At 35.0% G+C, this 20221-nt stretch overlaps 1 pseudogene; it reads left to right on the plus strand.

The window, feature by feature from the left end:
• Positions 1–333: 333 nt before the first annotated feature.
• The window catches only part of LOC114033723, a 102930-nt pseudogene continuing 83042 nt past the window's right edge, over positions 334–20221 (plus strand).

The following is a 20221-nucleotide window of genomic DNA, read 5'->3' on the forward strand; positions in this document are numbered from 1 at the left end:
CCTATAACTCTCCCATACTTATCTCCAAACAACCATAAAATGGAGCCCCCAAATAAATCCTGGAATGGCAGAATAAGTAAAAACATTAAGCGAAACAATCTATAGACCAAGAAACTTGGAGGATCAACAATAAAGGTTGTTCTCACTTGGGTGAAAGGGGAGCACAGGCCAGCAGGTGAAGCATTCCAGCAAGCTAGCAATAAGCCCCACCTTAGCCAACCAGTGGGAGATCCTTAGCCCTTGTGTGGTGGAGCAGGCAAATGGCAACACCAGGACACCCACTTACCTTAACATAGCCATGTGAACAGGCAGACTCCTGTGCCAAGAACCACAATGCACTTCAGTGTAGCCCAGGCAGACAGGAATCCTTTAGTTGCCAAACTTCCGTGTACTTCAAAATATCACTGGGTAGTAGACAACTACCCACCAGTGCTTAAGCAAATAGGTGGCCATCAGCTAGCACCAGCCTGCCATGCTTCATGTATCCCAGGCAAACAGATAGCCTCCAGAGGCCTGACCTCCAGATGCTTCATTGTATCCATTGTAGCCACACGGAAATGCAGAAACACCCCAACAGGGCCTCAACACACACCAGACATCATCACTAGGACCCCAGCTCAGCAAAAGGTAAGCTGCCAAACCTATGACCTCCAGAAGCAGCAGCCAACCCCAACTCTCAAGCCCTCAGCACAGCACCCACCATACATGATGGTTCCCTGTGGGCCTCAAGACAATATCAGTACAGCACCAGGTAAACAGCCAGGGCCTGCAGCCACTACCACAAGAGACCTGAAAAAGTGTCCCTTCCACTCTAGGAGCAGAGCTCAAATTTAAAAGAAAGGGAAAAAGACCAAAAAAAAGTAAGCAAAAACAACAACAACAAAAATCTGACCAGAAAAATTTATTATGGTGACAGGGAAGATCAAAATATAAACTCAGAAGAGGACAATGATGTCAAAAGAACTATAGACAAAACCCAAAAGAAAAACAGGAAGCAGTCTCAAGCCCAGAAAGATCTCATGGAAGAGCTCAAAGAGGGAGGTAAAAATCATATAAGAGAGATAGAAGAAAATTGGGGAAAAATGAGAGTGATGCAAGAGAATTATGAAAAAAAAGACTCAGCAGCCTGTAAACTGCTTAAAAAAGTAGAATTGGGGAGAGTGGAGATAAGATGGTGGAGTGAAAGCAGAGACTCACCTGAGCTCTTCCCCAAATCTCTTCAAATTCCTTTAAAAAGTGACTCTCAACAAACTCTAGAGTGGCAGAACCCACAAAGATACAGAGTGAGGCAGATATCCAGCCCAAGACCACCTGAAAGGTGTGTTGCACAGCCTAAAAGAGGAGCATCCAGTGCACAGTCCACAGTGTGGACCTGGCCTGAGCAAAGCTAGAACAGTCTTGGAGGGACTGAATCACCAGCAGCAGTGGCACATTCCAATCTTTTCAGCCCACAGACACCAGAGACAACTTAGGAGGTCAGCTGGAGGGGTCTGTCCGAACTGGGTGAGAGAGAAGCAGCCTGGCATAGGACTGAAGGGCATGCAATACAGCCCCAGCATCAGCAAACTAGGAACAGGCTTTGGGAGTGACTGAATCAGGAGCAGTAGCAGCTGCAGTGAAGGCCCCACTGCTCCTGGAGCTATTAGCTCACAGACTGAATGTTTGAAAGTTATCTATTTTGACTTCTGGAAGCCAAGATGGTGGAGTAAGCAGTGAGTAGCTCCCACCCTTCCTTACTGACCTTGAAAAACCCAGAAAATACTGCCCTAAGAAAAACTCTGAAAAAGTAGAGTCACCAGAAAGATTAGATACACACTCTTTCAGCTCCTAAGGGTAGGGGGATTAACAGGAAAGGTCCTTCTCATTGTGGCTGAAGGGGACCAGTACAGGAAGGGAGGCATCCCAGCAAGCCAGTAACCAGACCCTTAGCCCCCAGCACAAGAAGGCTGGGACAGTGACCCATGTGTCCCAGAAGCAGAGATCAACTTTAAAAGCCAGATAAAAGGCAAACAACATGAGCAAGAAGCAAAATAGAAAAACAATGACCATAGAAAAGTATCTTGGGACAGGGAAGATCAAAACATAAATTCAGGAGAGGATAACATTGTCAATGTAGTCAATGAACTCACATCTGAAAACTCAGAGGGGAATATGAACTGGTCTCAAGTCCAAAAAGCCTTCTTGGAAGAGCTCAAGAAGGATTTTAAAAATCCAATAAGAGAGGTAGAAGAAAAATTGGGAAAAGAAATGAGAGCTATGCAAGACAGAGTCAATAGCTTGGAAAAGGAAGGACAAAAATTAACTATAGAAAGCAAGTCCTTAAAAAGTAAAATTAGTTAAATGGAAAAGGAAATATAAAAGCTAACTCAAGAAAACATTTCATTGAAAAGTAGAATTGGGCAATTAGAAGCTAATGACTCTATGAGACATCAAGAATCAGACAAACAAAATGAAAGAATGAAAAAATTGAAGAAAATGTAAAATACCTCATTGGGAAAAAAAAACACAGCTCACCTGGAAAATAGATCCATGAGAGATAAATTAAGAATTATTGGTCTACCTGAAAGCCATGATGAAAAAAATAGCCTGGAAAGCATCTTTCAGGAGAACATCAAGGAAAACTTCCCTGAGGCCTAGAACTGGAGGGTAAAATGGTCATTGAAAGAATCCACAAATCACCTTCTGAAAGAGATTCCAAATAGAAAATGCCAACAAGTATTGTAGCCAAATTCCAGAATTATCAGGTTAAGGAGAAAGCAAGCAGCCAGTAAGAAAGAATTAAAATATCATGGAACCACAGTCAGGATTATGCAGGACATTGCAGTTTCTACTTTGGAAGATTGGAGGGCTTGGAATATGATATTCCATAAAGCAAAGGAGGTTGGATTACAACCAAGGATCAACTATTCAGTAAAATTGAGTATAATCTTTCAGAGGAGGAAATGAACATGTAACTAAAAAAAAACAACAACAAAATTGGAGACTTACAAACTTTTCTGATGAAAAGAACAGAGTTCAATGGAAAATTTGATCTTCAAATACAAGACTCAAGAGAGGCATAAAAAGGTGAACAGGAAACAGAGGAAACAAAACAAAACAAAACTTGTTATTCAATAAAGTTAAACTGTTTACATGACCACATGGGAAGATGACACTCATAACTCTTGAGAAATGTGTCTTTATTATGACACTTAGAAGGGATATATATGGACAGAGGGGGTGGGATTAAGTTGACTTTGAGATGAGGATAAAAAAACCTAATGAACTGGTTGAAAAGGAATTGTAATGGGAGAAGAGGAAAAGAAGAAGCAGAAAATGGTAAATTATATCACAGGAAAAGGCACAAAGACATATTACAGTAGAGGAAAAGAAGGGAGGGAGATGAGCATTGTTTGAACTTTGCTCTCCTCAGATTTGGTTCAAGGAGGGAATAATATATTCAGGTATAGAATTTTACCTTGTCATATATGCAGTAGGAGGGGAAAGGGGGAAAAAAGGGGAAGCAGGGATAAAAGAGAAGAAAGAAATAGTAAGGGGAAAGGGAAAGAAAAGAGAGGGGGATGATAGATAAGAGGCCAGATTGAGGGAGGTGGTAATCAAAAGCAAAACTCTACAGAGAAGGGTAAGGAGGAAAAGAAGAAAGAAAAGCATAAACAGGAAGAGGGGAACAGGATGGAGAAAAGACACAGATAGTAATCATAACTATGAATATGAATGGGATGAACTCTCCCATTAAAAGGAAATGAATAGCAGAATTGATTAGGAACCATAATCCTACAATATGTTGTTTACAGGAAACACATTTCAAACAGAGGGACAGACACAGGGTAAAGGTAAAAGGCTGGAGCAGAATATATTATATTTCAGCTAAAGTAAAAACAAACAAACAAACAAAAACAAAAACAAAAAAAAAACAGGAGTAGCAATTCTGATCTCAGACAAAGCAAAAGCAAAAATAAATCTTATTAAAAGAGATAAGGAAGGAAACTACATTCTGCTAAAAGGCAGCATAGACAATGAAATAATATCCTTATTAAACATATATATGCCAAGTGGTATAACATCCAAATTCTTAGAGGAGAAGTTCAGGGAGTTAAAGGAAGAAATTGACAGCAAAACTATACTAGTGGGGGACCTCAACCCCCCATTCTCTGAACTAGATAAAACTAACTATAAAATAAAAAAGAAAGAAGATGGGGAGGGTAATAGAATTTTAGAAAAGTTAGATATGGTAGACCTCTGAAGAAAATTGAATGGGGATAGAAAGAAATACACTTTCTTCTCAGCAGTATATGGCACTTGCACAAAAATTGACCCTGTACTATGGCATAAAAACTTCACAATCCAATGAAGAAAGACAGAAATATTAAATGCATCATTTTCAGAGCATGATGCAATAAAAATTATATGTAATAAAGGGCCATGGAAATTAATTGGAAACTAAATAATCTAATCCAAAAGAATGAATGGATCAAACTACAAATCATAGAAACAATCTATAACTTCATCCAAGAGAATGGCAATAATGAGACAACATATCTAAACTTGTAGGATGCAGCAAAAGGGGAAGTTTTATATCTCTAAATGCCTACATTAATAAAATAGAGAAAGAGGACATCAAGAAATTGGGCATGCAACTAAAAAAAAACTAGAAAAAGAACAAATTAAAAATCCCCAATTTAATACCAAATTAGAAATACTGAAAACCAAAGGAGTAGTTAAGAAAATTGAAATTAAGAAAACTATTGAACTTATAAATAAAACTAAGAACTGGTTTTATGGGGGAAAATACTATTAAATAAATAAACCTTTGGTTAATTTAATTAAAAAAAGAAAACCAAATTGCCAGTATCAAAAATGAAAAGGACGAATTCACCACCAATGAAGAAGAAATTAAAACAATAATTAGGAACTATTTTGACCAACTGTATGAAAATAAATTTGACAGTCTTAGTGAAAGAGATGAATATTTACAAAAATATAAATTGCATAGATTAACAGTAGAGGAAGTAAAATTCTTAAACAACCCCATCCCAGAAAAGAAATTGAACAAGCCATCAATGAACTCCCTAGGAAAAAATCTCCAGGGCCAGATGGATTTACAAGTGAATTCTATCACACATTTAAAGAACAATTAATTCCAAAACTATATAGACTATTTGGGAAAATATGCAAAGGAGTCTTACCAAATTCTTTTTATGATGCAAATATGGTGCTGATACCTAAACCAGGAAGAGTCAAAACATAGAAAGAAAATTACAGACCAATTTCTCTATTGAATGTAGTTGCAGAATTTCTAAATAAAATATTAGCAAAAAGATTACAGCAACTTACCATGAGAATAATACACTATGACCAGGTTGGATTAATACCAGGAATGCAGGACTGTTTCAATATAAGGAAAACTATCAGCATAATTGATCATATCAATAACAAATCTAACAGAAACCACATGATCATTTCAATAGTTGCAGAAAAAGCTTTTGACAAAATATAACACCCATACCTATTTAAAAAAAAACACATTAGAGAGCATAGGAATAAAGGGAGTCTTCCTTAAAATGATAAGAAACCTCTATTTAAAAACCTTCAGCAAGCATTATATGTAATGGGGATAAGCCAGAAGCATTTCCAATAAGATCAGGGGCAAAACAAGGATGTCCATTATCACCACTGTTGTTCAATACAGTACTAGAAACTTTAGCTTTAGCAATAAGAGAAGAAAAATAAATTGAAGGTATTAGAATAGGCATTGAAGAAACAAAGCTATCACTCTTTGCAGATAATATGATGGTATACTTAGAGAATCCTAGAGAATGAAGTAAAAAAACTACTTGAAATAATAAACAACTTTAGCAAAGTTGCAGGCTATAAAATCAACCCACATTAATCATCAGCACTTCTATATATTACCAACACAGCCCAACAGCAAGAGATAGAAAGAGAAATTTCATTTAAAGTTACTGTAGGCACTATAAAATATTTAGGAGTCTTCCTGATGAAACAAACTGAGTAACTATATGAACACTATTCCAAGCCACTTTTCACAGAAATAAAGTCAGATCTAAATAGTTAGAAAAATATCAGTTGCTCATGGGTAGGCCGAGCTAATATAATAAAAAAGACAATTCTACTTAAGTCAATTTACATATTCAGTGCCTTACCAATCAAACTACCAAAAATATTTTATTTTTAGCTAGGATATGGATAACATTTTCCAGAGCTAGAAAAAATAATAACAAGCTTCATTTGGAAGAACAAAAGGTCCAGAATATCAAGGGAACTATTGAAAAGAAATGCTAGGGAAGGTGGCCTAGCCATTCCAGATCTTAAATTGTATTATAAAGCAGTAACCATCAAAACTGCTTGGTATTGGTAAAGAAATAGAGTGGTGGATCAGTGGAATAGGTTAGGTATGCAAGACACAATAGCCAATGACTATAGTAATCTACTGCTTGCTAAACCCAAAAACCCCAGTTTCTGAGATAAGAACTCACTATTTGATAAAAACAACACAAAACAAAAAACAAAATGACATAAAACAAAAACAAAAATAAAACTGCTAAGAAAACTGGAAAAGAGTATGGCAGAAATCAGGCATAGACCAAAATCTTACACCATATACAAAAATAGTCAAAATGGGTACAAAATTTAGATATAAAAGCTGATAATGTAAGTAAACTGGGAGAGCAAGGAATAGTTTATCTGTCAGATTTCTGGAGAACAGAAAATTTATGACCAAAGAAGAGCTAGAAAACATTATGAAATGGAAAATCAATAATTTTGATTACATTAAATTGAAAAGTTTTTACACAAACAAAGCCAATGCAACCAAGATTAGGATGGAAGCAGAAAACTGGGAAAGAATTTTTACAACCAGTGTCTCTGATAGGGACCTCATTTCTAAAATATAGAGAGAACTAAGTCAAATTTATAAGAATACAAATCATTCCCCAGTTGATAAATGGTCAAAAGATATGAACAGGTATTTTTTCAGATGATCAAATTAAAACTATCTATAGTCATGAAAAAGTGCTCTAAATCATTATTGATTAGAGAAACCCAAATCAAAACAATTCTAAGGTACCATGTCACATCTCTTTGATTGGCTAACATGACAAAACAGAAAAATCATAAATGTTGGAGAAGATGTGGGAAAATTGGAACATTAATGCATTGTTGGTGGAGTTGTGAAATGATCCAACCATTTTGGAGAGTAATTTGGAGCTATGTCCAAAGGGCTATAAAAATGGGCATACCATTTGACCCAGCAATAGCACTTCTAGGGCTGTATCCCAAAGAATTCATAAAAATTGGAAAAAGGACCCATATATACAAAAATATTTATAGCAGCTCTTTCTCTGGTGGCAAAGAATTGGAAATTGAGGGGATGTCCATCAACTAGAGAATGGCTGAATGAGTTGTGGTAATTGAATGTAATGGAATACCATTGTGCTATAAGAAATGATGAACAGACAGACTTCAGAAAAACCTGGAGGAACTTGCAAGGACTGATGCTGAGTAAAGTAGGCAGAATCAGGAGAATGTTGTACACAGTAACAGCTATGTTTTGCAATGACTAACTTTGGGATACAGCTCTTCTCAGCAGCCTAAGGATCTAAGACATCTCCCAAAGTCTCATGATGGAAAATGTCATCCATATTCAGAGAAAGAGCTATGGAGTTTGAATGCAGATAGAAGTATGCTATTTACTCTTTTTTTCTTCTGTTTTGTGTTTTTTTTTTCCTTTTTTGTGGTTCTTCTTATGGGTTCCAATTCTTCTTTACAACATGACTAATGTGAAATAATGTTTAATATTAATGTACACCTAGAACTTATATCAGATGTCATGCCATCTTAGGGAGGGAGATGGGGAGGGAGAAGGAGAAAACTTAAAACTGAAAAGCTTTTGGAAGTGACTTTTGAAAACTAAAACTAAATTGAGTAATTAAAAAAGTAGAATTCATCAAATGGAAAAGGAGATACAAAAATCTACTGAAGAAAACAACTTCTCAAAGGATACAATTGCCCAAATGGAAAAGAAAATGCAAAAGCTAATTCAGGAAAACAATGTACTTTAAAACTTAGATTTAGGCATGTGGAAACTAATGATTCCATGGTGTATCATAAATCAATTAAACAAATTCAAAAGAATGAAAAAAAATTGGAAGAAAATGTAAAATACCTAATGGGAAAAACAACTGACCTGGAAAAAAAGATCCAGGAGGGAAAATATCAGAATAATTGGACTACCTGAAAGCCATAATCTAAAGGAGTACCTAGACAGCATCTTTCAAGGAATTATCAAAGAAAACTGCCCTGATATCCTGAAATGAGGGGCCCAAATAGGCATTGAAAGAATTTTCACTGATCACCTCAGAAAAGAGATCCCAAAATAAAAACGCCAAGGAATATTATAGTCAAATTTCAGAACTATCAGGTCAAGGAAAAACAATATACTACAAGTGGCCAGAGAGAAACAATTTAAATATTGGGAAGTCACAATCAGGATCACAAAGGACTTCAAAGCTGCAGCATTAAAGGATTGGAGGTCATGGACTATGACATTCTGGAGGGCAAAGGAGCTAGGACTACAAACAAGAATCACTTACCTGGCAAAATTAAGCACAATACATCAAAGGAAAATGGTCATTCAATGAAATAAAAGTAGGTCAAGCCATCATAAGGAGAAGACCAGAACTAAATCAAAAATTTGACCTTTAATATTAAGACCCAAGAGAAGCATAAACAGTTTAAAAGGGAAAAGAAAACATAAGGAATTCAATAGAGCTAAACTATTTACATCCCAACACAGGAAGATGACACTCTTAAAAATTGTATCACTAACAGTCCAGTTAGAAGGAATATATAGAGAGAGATGATATGGGTATAAGGCGAATTTGAGGGAATGACCAAAAAAAAAATAAGGGATGTGGAAGAGGAATACAAAAGGTGCAGAAGGAAAAGAGAGATAAAACAGGGCAAAATATCTCACATGAAGAGGCAAGATGAGAAAGACCTTTTACAGTGGAGGGGAAGATGGGAGGGTGGGCAATGGGCATTGCTTGAACCTTACTCTCACCAGCATTGGTTCAAAGAGGGAATAATACATACAATAAGTTGAATATAGAAACTTATTCTGATTAACAGGGAAGTAGGAGGAGATCAAGTAAAGAGGGGTGGGGACTGACATAAAGGAGGGAAGACCAGAGGAGGTGGTAGGCAAAAGCAAAACACTGGTGAGGTGAAAAAAGGTGAAAGGAGAGAGAGGACAAATAGGAGGAAGAATAGGATAAAGGGAAATACACAGGTATTAATCATAACTGTAAATGTGAATGGGATGAACTCTTCCATAAAACCGAAGCAGATACCAGATTAGACAAAAACAAAACAAAACAAAAACAAAACAAAAAAACAGAATCTTACAATATGTTGCTTACAAGAAACATCCTTGAAGCAGAGAGATAAACACAGAGTAAAGGTAAGGAGCAGGAGCAGAATCTGGTATGCTTCAGTTGAAATAAAAATAATCAGGGGTAGCAATCCTAATCCTAGACAAAGGAAAAGCAAAAATAGACCTAATTAAAAGAGATAAGGAAGGAAACTGCATTTTGCTAAAAGGTACCATAGATAATGAAGAAATCAAATTAGAAGAGGAAGGAATAGCCTACTTTTCAAATCTGTGGGGAGGGGAAGAATTCATGACCAAATGAGAGATAGATAGCATTACAAAATGCAGAATACATGAATTGATCACATTAAATTGAAAAACTTTTGTAGAAACAAAACCAAAGTAACCAAGATTAAAAGGAAAACAAACAAAAAAAACTGGGAAACAATCTTTACAGCCAATGTCCCAGATAAAGGCCTCATTTCAAGAGAAATCAGTCAAATTTATGAGAATAAAAACCATTCCCCAAATGATAAATGATCAAAGAATATGAACAGGCAGTTTTGAGATGAAGAAATGAAACATGTATAGTCATATGAAAAAATGCTCTAAATAATTTTTCATTAGAGAAATGCAAATTAAAACAACTCTGAATACCACCTCACACCAATCAGATTGGTTAATATGACAAAAAAAGAAAGTGATAAATGTTGGAGGGTATGTGGGAAACTTGGGACACCAAGGCACTGTAGGTGAAGGTGTGAACTGATACAACCACTCTGAAGAGCAATTTAGAACTATGCCCAGAGGAAAATCAAACCATGTATATCCTTTGATCCAGCAATATCACTATTGGGTCTGTACCCCAAAGAGATTGTAAAAAAGGAAAAAGGACCCACATATGCAAAAATATTTACAGGAGCCCTTTAAATGGTGGCAAAATATTTGAAATTAAGGGGATGTCCATCAATTGGGTAATGACTGAACAAGCTGTGATATATGAATGTAATGGAATACTATTGTTCAATAAGAAATGATGAACAGGCAAATTTCAGGAACACCTATAAAGACTTGTACAATCTGATGCAAAGTGAAATGAGCAGGACCAGGAAAACACTGTAAGTGGTATCAGCAACATTGTGTCATGATCAGCTATGAATGACTTAGCTCTTCTCAGTAACACAATGATTCAAGATACGTACAAAGGACTCTTAAAGGAAAATGCTATCCATATCCAGATAAAGAACTGATGGATTCAGAAATGCAGATTGAAGCATTTTTTCCACTTTACTTTATTCTCTCTCATGGTTTTATTTCCTTTTGATCTGTTTCTTCTTCAGTAACTGTGACAAAAGTAGAAATATGTATTATATGACAGCAAATGTAAAAACTATATCAAACTGCCCAAAATTTTTAGAAGAGGGGAGGGGCGAGGGAGAAGAAAAATTTGAAACTCAAAATTTTGTAAAAATTAATGTTTAAAGTTTCCTTGATTTGTAATTGGGGAAAATTTAAAATACTATTTAAATAAAAAAAGAAAAAAGACTCTTTTTTTGGTTATCAAAGCAACATTAAGAGGAAACAAATGTAAGTTATGAATACTTTAAAAGCACCAAAAACATTCAAATGCAACTTCTGCATGAAATGATACACGGTTCTTGGCAAAGGATATTTCACTCAAATCTAATGCAGGTGTCTCATTCTTTGAATTAATTTTCTTTATTTTGTCATATTTTAATTATTTTTCTTAATATAAATCTATTTTCTTAACCTCCCAACCCTCACCATGGAAAAATTAAAAAGCATATATTTATATCAACTGTGCATAGTCAAGCAAAATGAATTCATTCACTGGCCATATCCAAAAGATATGTATAATTCTAGAAGTTCCCCTAGAGCATCACTTTTCTGTCAGGATCTAAATAGACTGATATATCTTTGATCCTCTGGAATCATGGGTGCTTCTTCTGTTGATCAGAGTTTTATGGCTTTTAAAACTGTTTGCCCTGTGTTATTTATATTGCATAAATTGTTCTGGTTTTGGCCATTTCATGTTCATTAATTAGCATGTCTTCAAAAATGTTTATTATTATCATATGAATGTTATCATCCAAATAATTCTTCTGATTCTGTTTATTTCATTCTGTATTAATTTACAAGTTTTTCCTATATCATTTTGGCTTGTTTTGAAAAATCAGTGAATAATGTGTTCATGTGTTTTTCTTAAACTCAAATGATTCTGTGAAATTCTTCAATGCTTCTTCCTTTCTTCCTTCTTCTTTCCTTCCTTCCTTCTTTCTTTTCTTCCTTTCTTCCTTTCTTTTTTTCTTTCTTTCTTTCCTTCTTTATTTTACCAAGAGGCAGGTTATTTTCACTTGATTGATAAGATTACTAGATTGGCATTTTGAGTTTTGAAGTGGTTTGTTTTTATTTGTGGGTTCCAATGTGTAAATTTTATTCAAAACTGGTGGATTCAATTTACCTAGCATGTTTCAGGCAATATCCAAAGCACTGAGTATACAAGGAAAAAATAATTTTTACCTAAAAGAACTTACATTCTACTGGGTGGGGCAGGAATAAGATAACATGTAGACAGAAAAACAACTTCAAAATTAAGACAAAGTAATTTTCTTAAAGAAATTTGATGGGAAGAAGATTAATAAATAGGAATGGGGGGGGGGCTGGAGAATCAGGAAAGCTTCTTCCATGAGCTGAGTTTTAAATGAGATAGCTAGTTCAACAGACATAGACAAAGAGGGAGAACCTTCCATGAATATGGGGTAGCCTGTGAAAAAGCATGAAGGTGGGAAATTTAATATCACCTCTTAGGGATGGCAAATAGGTCAGCCTTATTGGCCATATTAGAATAAAATTTTGAAAGATTTCGTATGCTAAACAGAGGAATTTGAATTTTATCCTAGAGGCAATGGTGAGCCACTGAAGTTTCTTGATCAGATGCAATATGAAAAGACTTTTAATTTAAGACAGTCAGAGACAGAAGAGGAGAAAGAGAGAGAGAGACAGACAGACTGACAGACAGACATTCAGAGAAAGGGAGAGAGAGAGACAGAGAGAGAGAGACAGAGACAGAGTGAGACAGAGAGAGACAGACAGAGACACAGAGACAGAGAGAGGGCACAAAAGAGATAAAAAGAGAAAAATAGAGACAGAGAGAACTGTGTTTCAAATAAAGTCATCCTCTATACCCATGGAGAGAGAATACTGATATGTAACCTAGTTTAGCAAAGAAAACTAAGGCATGGACAGAGGGAGATCAAAATCATGAATAGCCAGGCAGAAGAGCTATCTAAGAAGAAAAAAAGTCAAGATGAGTGTATTAAAAAAATTTAAAAAATGTTTGATAATATTTAAATAGCAATTATAGTCAAAGTGTGGAGCTAAATGCTATTTTATAAGGTTTTGAGAATTAAATGGAAACCAAAGAAACAGAGGGGGTATATAGTATATATAATATGCATATACATATATACATATCTGTGTGTATACATACATATATATTTGTATATACACATACAGACAGACAGATAGACATAGACAGTTTTTCCTAGAGACTGTTGACTTTTGTCTTTCAGAAGAAAACATATGACTTTAAGTTTTGGCCACCTCAGATTAAATAGCTAACCTTTTTCATAATCATATCTATTTAGTATGAGCAATCATTTGGTTCTCAGAGTATGAAATATGCCCTCAAAATAACTTATTTAAAATTTTATTTTTAATTTGTGGAACAAAATGAGCATTTTTATAATATAATAAAAAGATGATTGCACATGAAACTGCATATCTACTATGCACAACTTGCTATTCCTTCCAAATATATCATAAAATTACCATGTAAATTTCTTTTTTTTTCCTTCCCTCTCCCCATGCCTTGCCCAATTGATGGGCATACCAGCAATTTCCAGTTCTTTGGAACCACAGAGAGAGTTGCCACAAACATCTTAGAATATGTAGGTTCTTTTCCTTTCTCCCTAATCATCTTTGAAAACAGACCTAGTAATGGTATTGCTGGGTCAAAGGGTATAGGTAGTTTAATAACTCTTTGGAAATCCAGATTGTTCTTCAAAATGGTTGGATCAGTTTATAATTCCCCAACTTTTTAAAGAAAAATCATTTGATGCTTTACACATCCAGAGAAAGAATTATGGAGTCTGAATGCAGATCAAAGCATATTATTTTCCCTTTTTTTTTTCTTTCTTGTGTGTGTGTGTGTGTGTGTGTGTGTTCTCTCTTACAGTTTTTCCCTTTTGTTCTGATTCTTCTTTCACAACATGACTAATGTGAAAACATGTTTAATATGATCATACATGTATAGCCTATGTCAGATTGCATTCTGTCTTTGGGAGGGGAGGTGTGAAGGGAGGGGGGAAATTTAGAACTGAAAATCCTATAAAAGCGAATGTTGAAAGCTAAAAATGAATAAATATTTTTTTTAAAAAAAGAACATCTGGGAGATAAAAGAACAGAGTAGTTGAACCTTCTTTCTGTCTCAGCAATAGACAGTATCTGGAAGTCTGGGGAGAGGAATGCCTTATACTTCAGGACTATGGAATGAAAAGCTACCATTGGTGACAGTTTTGTTATATTGCTGACTTGTATACTCATCAATCAGTATGTTAGTAGTGAGTAGTCTCTCCAACAAACAGAATTTGGTGGCAAATTTTAGTTTGCATTGCAATAGAAATATTTGATCCTGTGGAGGGAAAAATCATTTGAGTGGCTAGTGACAGGAAAGAGAGGCCAGATACCTCTTACAAGGAAATAGACAAAGATGTTAGGTCTGCAGCCTAATTGTCAGTGAGCTCAGATATAATGAAGCAAGTTCTAAGAAGCTTGCTGCCTTGGAGGCAAGAGGGAACCAAGCTGAGGAAGACTTTAGCTGAGAATGTGGCTCCATCTAAGGATGGAGGAGAAGAAATGTATTTGATAGCTTCCTAGTTTGAAAATCAGTCTTGTTAAGGTTGCTAGGCTCAGCTATTTTTCAGTTTCAGTGTACTGATCCCTGCCTTTCAATTATATCTCCAATTGAAAGTAAGTCCCTAAAATATTCTCTGGAAATGTCTTACCATTTAAGGAATAACAAAAAAAAAATACTTCTTGTAGATTCACAAAAGCTGTTTTCTTTACCTTAATGTTCTATTTATTCCTTTGATGTGAGCCCCAACCACTTAAGGATAGTCATATTGAAATAGAGCTAAGTTGATTTAGTCAGCTTCTCTTGCTTGCCCTTATGATTGCTATGGAATTTATATCATACTGCATATGGGATGAACCAATATCTCTGATTGATTTCTGATATAAATCAAGAGAATGAATGATTCACAGCATAGTAAAAATATCCACATGTGTCAGAACATCTCTATAAAAACAATAATGCTACCTGACTTAGATTGGAACTTGGTTGCATGTGTTTACAAACCCCATGAGGGCAGGGACCAATCTTACCTAAATTACATATGCTCCCCACCATTATTGTCTAGCTCAAGGCACTGCCCAGAGTATGTGATTAACAAAAACAACTGTCCAGTTAAATTCAATTGTCTTATAGAGAAATAGCATTATGTTGGTCATATTTTTCCCCCAAGTAGAAAACATTTCATTAAAACATCAATGTAATGGTTAAAATAAGGCACTTCCTAACTTTCTACCCTAATTGAAGTTCATTCAATATTAATTCATTAGGCATTGTTACTAGCAATAAATAAACTAGAAAATCATTGCAATATATCCCATCAACCACTGACAGATAAAAGTACTAAAAGTACTTTGTGGTAATTATATCTTTATACTTTATTATCTAAACTGAGCTACATTAAGATATTTTGTCTATTATTGTAATTGCTATTATTATTGTTATCCAAACATGAAAATATATGCAAATTGTCATGTCCAGTGTCACCCTTCCATCCTGGAAAGGTTTTATGAACACAGATACATTTTCTTGTTAGACTTTTATCCTATTAACTTTTTTTAGGAGTAGGCTTAATGCTTTATATGTAGATATCATATTATTTTAAAGGTGGCCATCTCACTAAAGTAATGAAATATTTAACCACTGTTATTATTAGGTCTCTTTTTAGAAACTAAAATTCTTTTGTTGAATAAAATTTCATTGTATGCTCAGGATGAGAAACAATATGGGTCATTTGTCTGAATGTGGTAGAATTTTACTATAGAGATAGTCATAATATGACCACTATAATAGGCATATTGGATGTTATTTAATTTCTCCAGTATTTCCACATCATAATAAGTAGGTTATGTGACAAAGAATGCAGCTGAACTTATCCCAAATTAAAACACATGTAATTAAAACCTGTATGTTCCAAATTTGGGATGTCTCTGTTAAGAGAGAGTGGTATAGTAAGCTAAATATACTCTATAAAGTTTTATCTTGACTCAGATAAGAGTGAAAATAACCTTCTTATTCTTGTTAAGTAACAATTTGATAATTTAGTCTTTTCCATATCCATTAGAACATGTCTTTCTTATATTTGATTATTACAGAAAGAATATGCAAAGGGACAGTAATTTTACAGAAATCAGAGAGTCATTCAGATTGTTAACAATTACCTGCCTAAGGTCTTTTTGTGGTGGCAAATAACTGGAAATTGAAGGGATGCCCATCAATTGAGGAATGGCTGAACAAGTTGTGGAATATAAATGTAATGGAATACTATTGTGCTATAAGAAATGATGGGCAGACAGATTTCATAAAAACCTTGAAAGATTTACATGAACTGATGCTGAGTGAAGGGAGCAGAAGCAGGAAAATATTGTACACAGTAGCAGCAACATTGTGTGATGATTAACTTTGAAAGACTCATCTCTTCTTAGCAAGGCAAAGATCTAAGACAACTCCAGAAGACCCATGATGGAAAATGCTATCTACATCTAGAGAAAGATGTATGGAATCTGACTGCATATTGGGGCATACTATTTTTACTTTTTGGTGTGTTTTTTGTTTTTTTCTTTCTCATGGTGTATCCCTTTTGTTCTTATTCTTCTTTCATGGCATGACTAATGTGGAGAAGTGTTTAGCATGATTCACATGTAAAACCTATAGTAGATTGCTTGCTTTCTTCTTGGGGGGGGAGTGGGGAAAGGGAGGAAGAAGGATTTGGAACTCTGAATCTTATAAAAGATTAATGTTGATAACTATCTTTGCATGTCATTGGAAAAGGTAAAATACTATTTGCAAAACAAAAATAAATAAATAAAAATAAAGGAAAAAATTACCTGCATGATAAGTTTTTAGCAAAAGTTGTTCCATCTTTATTTCTTCTGAGCCTCAGAGACCTTGGGGTATGAATTTCTTCTCCCTTTGTGAGACTTCTGCTCAAGTTTTTCAGATATAATCCACCATGTACCAATGAGCTTTCTCTTCAAAATCTTTTAATCAGTGATCAGTCAAATAACACCTATTATAGTGTGTCTCAGGAATGGACATTAGCCTTGGCACACAGCTCAGGAAAAAAAAATAGTGTCTTTCCTAACAGGCTAGCAGGATCTGGGAGTATTAGAATTTCACACAAAAAGTTCAACTCAAATTTAGTAGTTATTTTATCATGACTGATTCCAACAATGAAAATAGAGAAAGAGAAGAGAATTTCATCTACAACTGAAGGGTAAAGACCCAAATTGTTGGGGGGAAGGAAGGTCCTTCTTGATTATGAACTGACCTCTTAAACATAAAGTGGGCTGTTTCTTTCTCTATGTATGAAAAATAAAACAATAAAGTAAGCTAAGCCTGCAATTCATGGGCAGGTATTTTGACTATAAGAAAATCCCAGATGGAAACCTACAGGCTTGCTTAATGAGTATCAATGTTGACACCTTGAAACAACTGGAATGATGTTTGATATTACCTAAGCAAGTCCTGGGTCTGGGTCCAACCACAAAGATAGAGCACACAAGAGAGGTATTGGAAATATTGAGAGAAGATTACTATTTTCTCCTCTCCTCTACTGTATTCATCTTCCCTCCCCATTCCACAACTACCATCCCACGCCCATAATTCCTGACCCAGCTTGCAAGGTTGTCCCAAAGACAGTGAAATTAAAATTAAGCTGTTTTTAGTGGAGTAGCCTTCTGTAGTTATCTATTTTTGATTGTCCTTCTTGTAGTTTTCTGATGCCCTCTCCTTAATGAAGAAATATCTTCATTGGATATTTATATTTTTGGGTCCTGATGGTGAACAAGAATTCAAACACAAGGCTGTACATCTGTGTTACTAGGGAGAACATGAGCTCTTTGTGGATGTCACAAGAAAGGCTCCTTATGATAGCTTTGATAGACCAGCTATCATGTTATATAGCCCATGGGGCCAGTTACCAGAGGTAAAAAAAAATGAAGCCTGGAGTACTTGCTAATATCTGAGACTATAGTTCACCAGTATCACAGCTCATCAAGACAATTTTGGAAATATGGGTCTTAATCATTGCTTCATAATACCAGGAATACAGATAGGAAGAATTTCTTATCTCTTTCTATGCTAGTCAGAGAATTCTCTCCCTGACCATATGATTCTCTTATTCAACTGGTCACAGAAGAGTCCATGAGTGCCTTTGCATATTATTGTAGAAGTAGAAGAATGGAACACAAGAAACTTCTATGGACAGTATAAGTCTTTTATGAAAATGTCTAATCCAAGTGTCAGCATGATTGAAGAAGTCAGCTCAATAGGTCTCACAACCAAGAGAAGGACAGTTTCTGATTGGGTTATAGATAATCTGGATAGTGAATCTTTCTTGTTTATTTTTGCTTTTGGAATCATTATTAAAATAGAAGAAGAAGTCTTTAACAAATACATTGATTAAGAAAGACAATGACATTTACAGAGTGAAGACAAGATGGTGGAATAAAGGAAGCAAGCAATGAGCTTGAAGGTGACTGTATCAGCAGCAGCAGCTTCAGGAACTCCCAGCCCACTGACTGGGGGAGGGGATTGGATAACTGGTCAGAACAAGATTGCAGAGGACCCTTTACTAGCATTAGGTACAGGATCCTGTTGCATTACCCATATGCAGCTGCTAATGGCAGTCCCAGGGCAAAAGGAACAATAGCACTTTTGGCCACAGAAGTGAAGGGTCTGTAGTCCTGGTTCCAGGAAGAAGAGGAGAGCATATTGTCACTTAAAGGGGAATAGGTATCCTGGTCTCAATTCTAAGAGGGGAACACTGGCAATTGCAGCTTCAGGAGGCACAAAAAAAAAACACTGCAGAAAATAACAACTTAAAAAACAGAATTGGCCCAAATGGTAAAAGAGAAGCAAATATTACCTAAAGAGAAAAAAAAATCTCCTCAGAAAGTGGAATTGATGAGATTGAAAAAGTGGTCCAAAAACTTACTGAAGAAAATAATTCCTCAAAAATTAGAATTGTGAAAGTGAAAGCTAATGATTCTGTGAGACATCAAGAAACAATAAAACAAAATCAAAATAATTTTTAAAAAAGAATATGTGAAATATCTCATTAAAAAAAACTGACCTGGAAAATAGATCCAGAGAGATAATTTAAGAATTACTGAACTACCAGAAATACATTATAAAAAAGCTTAGATATCATATTTAAATAAATTATTAAGGAAAACTGTTCTGATATCTTAGAAGTGGAGGCTAAAATATAAATTGAAAGAATTCACTTATTTCTTGAAAGTGATTTCAAAATGAAAATTCCCAGGAATATTATAACCAAATTCTGGATCCTCCAGGTCAAGGAGAAAATATTGCAAGCATCAAAAAAAAAAAGAAATAAAAATAGTGTGGAGACACAGTCAGGATCACAGAAGACTTACCAATTACAGGATTGTAGGGCTTGGTACATGATATTCTGGAAAACAAAGGAGCTAGGATTACAACTAAGACTCATCTATGCAGCAAAATTGAATATAAAGATTCAGGAGAAAAATAGATATTTAATGAAACAGAGGACTCTCAAGCATTTCTGATGAAAATACCAGAGCTGAATAGAAAATTTGACTTTCAAATTCAAGACTCAAAGGGAGCATAAAATGATAAGCATCAAATAGAAATCACAAAGGAATCAATATGGTTAAAATGTTTCATTCATATGTGGGAAGATGATAATCATAACTCCTAAGAACTTTACCATCATTAGGGTAGTTAGAAGGAATATAAATTTAGACAGATGGCATGTGCATGACTTGATTATTATTAGATGATTTAAAAATATGAAATTAAAGGGTGAGAAAGAAAAATGCATTAGGAATAGAGGGGAGGAAAAGCAGAACATGTAACATTATCTCACATAAAAGAGGGGCAAAAGAAAGTGTTCTTACAGAGGAGGAGAAATGGAGAGTTAGTGAGATATAGTTAAACCTTACTTTAATTAGAATTGTTTCAAAGAGGAAATAATATAAACACTCAGTAGGGTAGAGAAATCTATCTTCTACTATGGGGAAATGAGAGGGAAAGAGGAAAAATAAGGGGAATGTATTTAGGGAAGGGACAATAGATTGAGGGAGGTAGTGGTCAAAAGCAAAACAGACTGAGGAGGTATGGGGTAAAAAGAGAGAAGAAAATAAAATGGAAGGAAATAAATAATATTCATAACTGTGAAAGTAAATGGGATGAATTCACCCATAAAACAGAAGTGGATAGAAAAATGGATTAAAAACCAGAGTCCAACAGCATATTGTTTACAAGAAACACACTTGAAACAAAGAGACACATAGTGCAAAAATAAGAGACTCACTCGGAATTTATTTTGTTTTAGCTGGGGTTAAAAAAAAAGAAAAACAGGTTTGGCAATCATGATCTCAGACAAAGCAAAAGCAAAAATGACATAT

The sequence above is a fragment of the Vombatus ursinus genome, unplaced genomic scaffold, assembly GCF_900497805.2.
Source record: "Vombatus ursinus unplaced genomic scaffold, bare-nosed wombat genome assembly UNPS02007344.1, whole genome shotgun sequence".
Lineage (NCBI taxonomy): Eukaryota > Metazoa > Chordata > Mammalia > Diprotodontia > Vombatidae > Vombatus > Vombatus ursinus.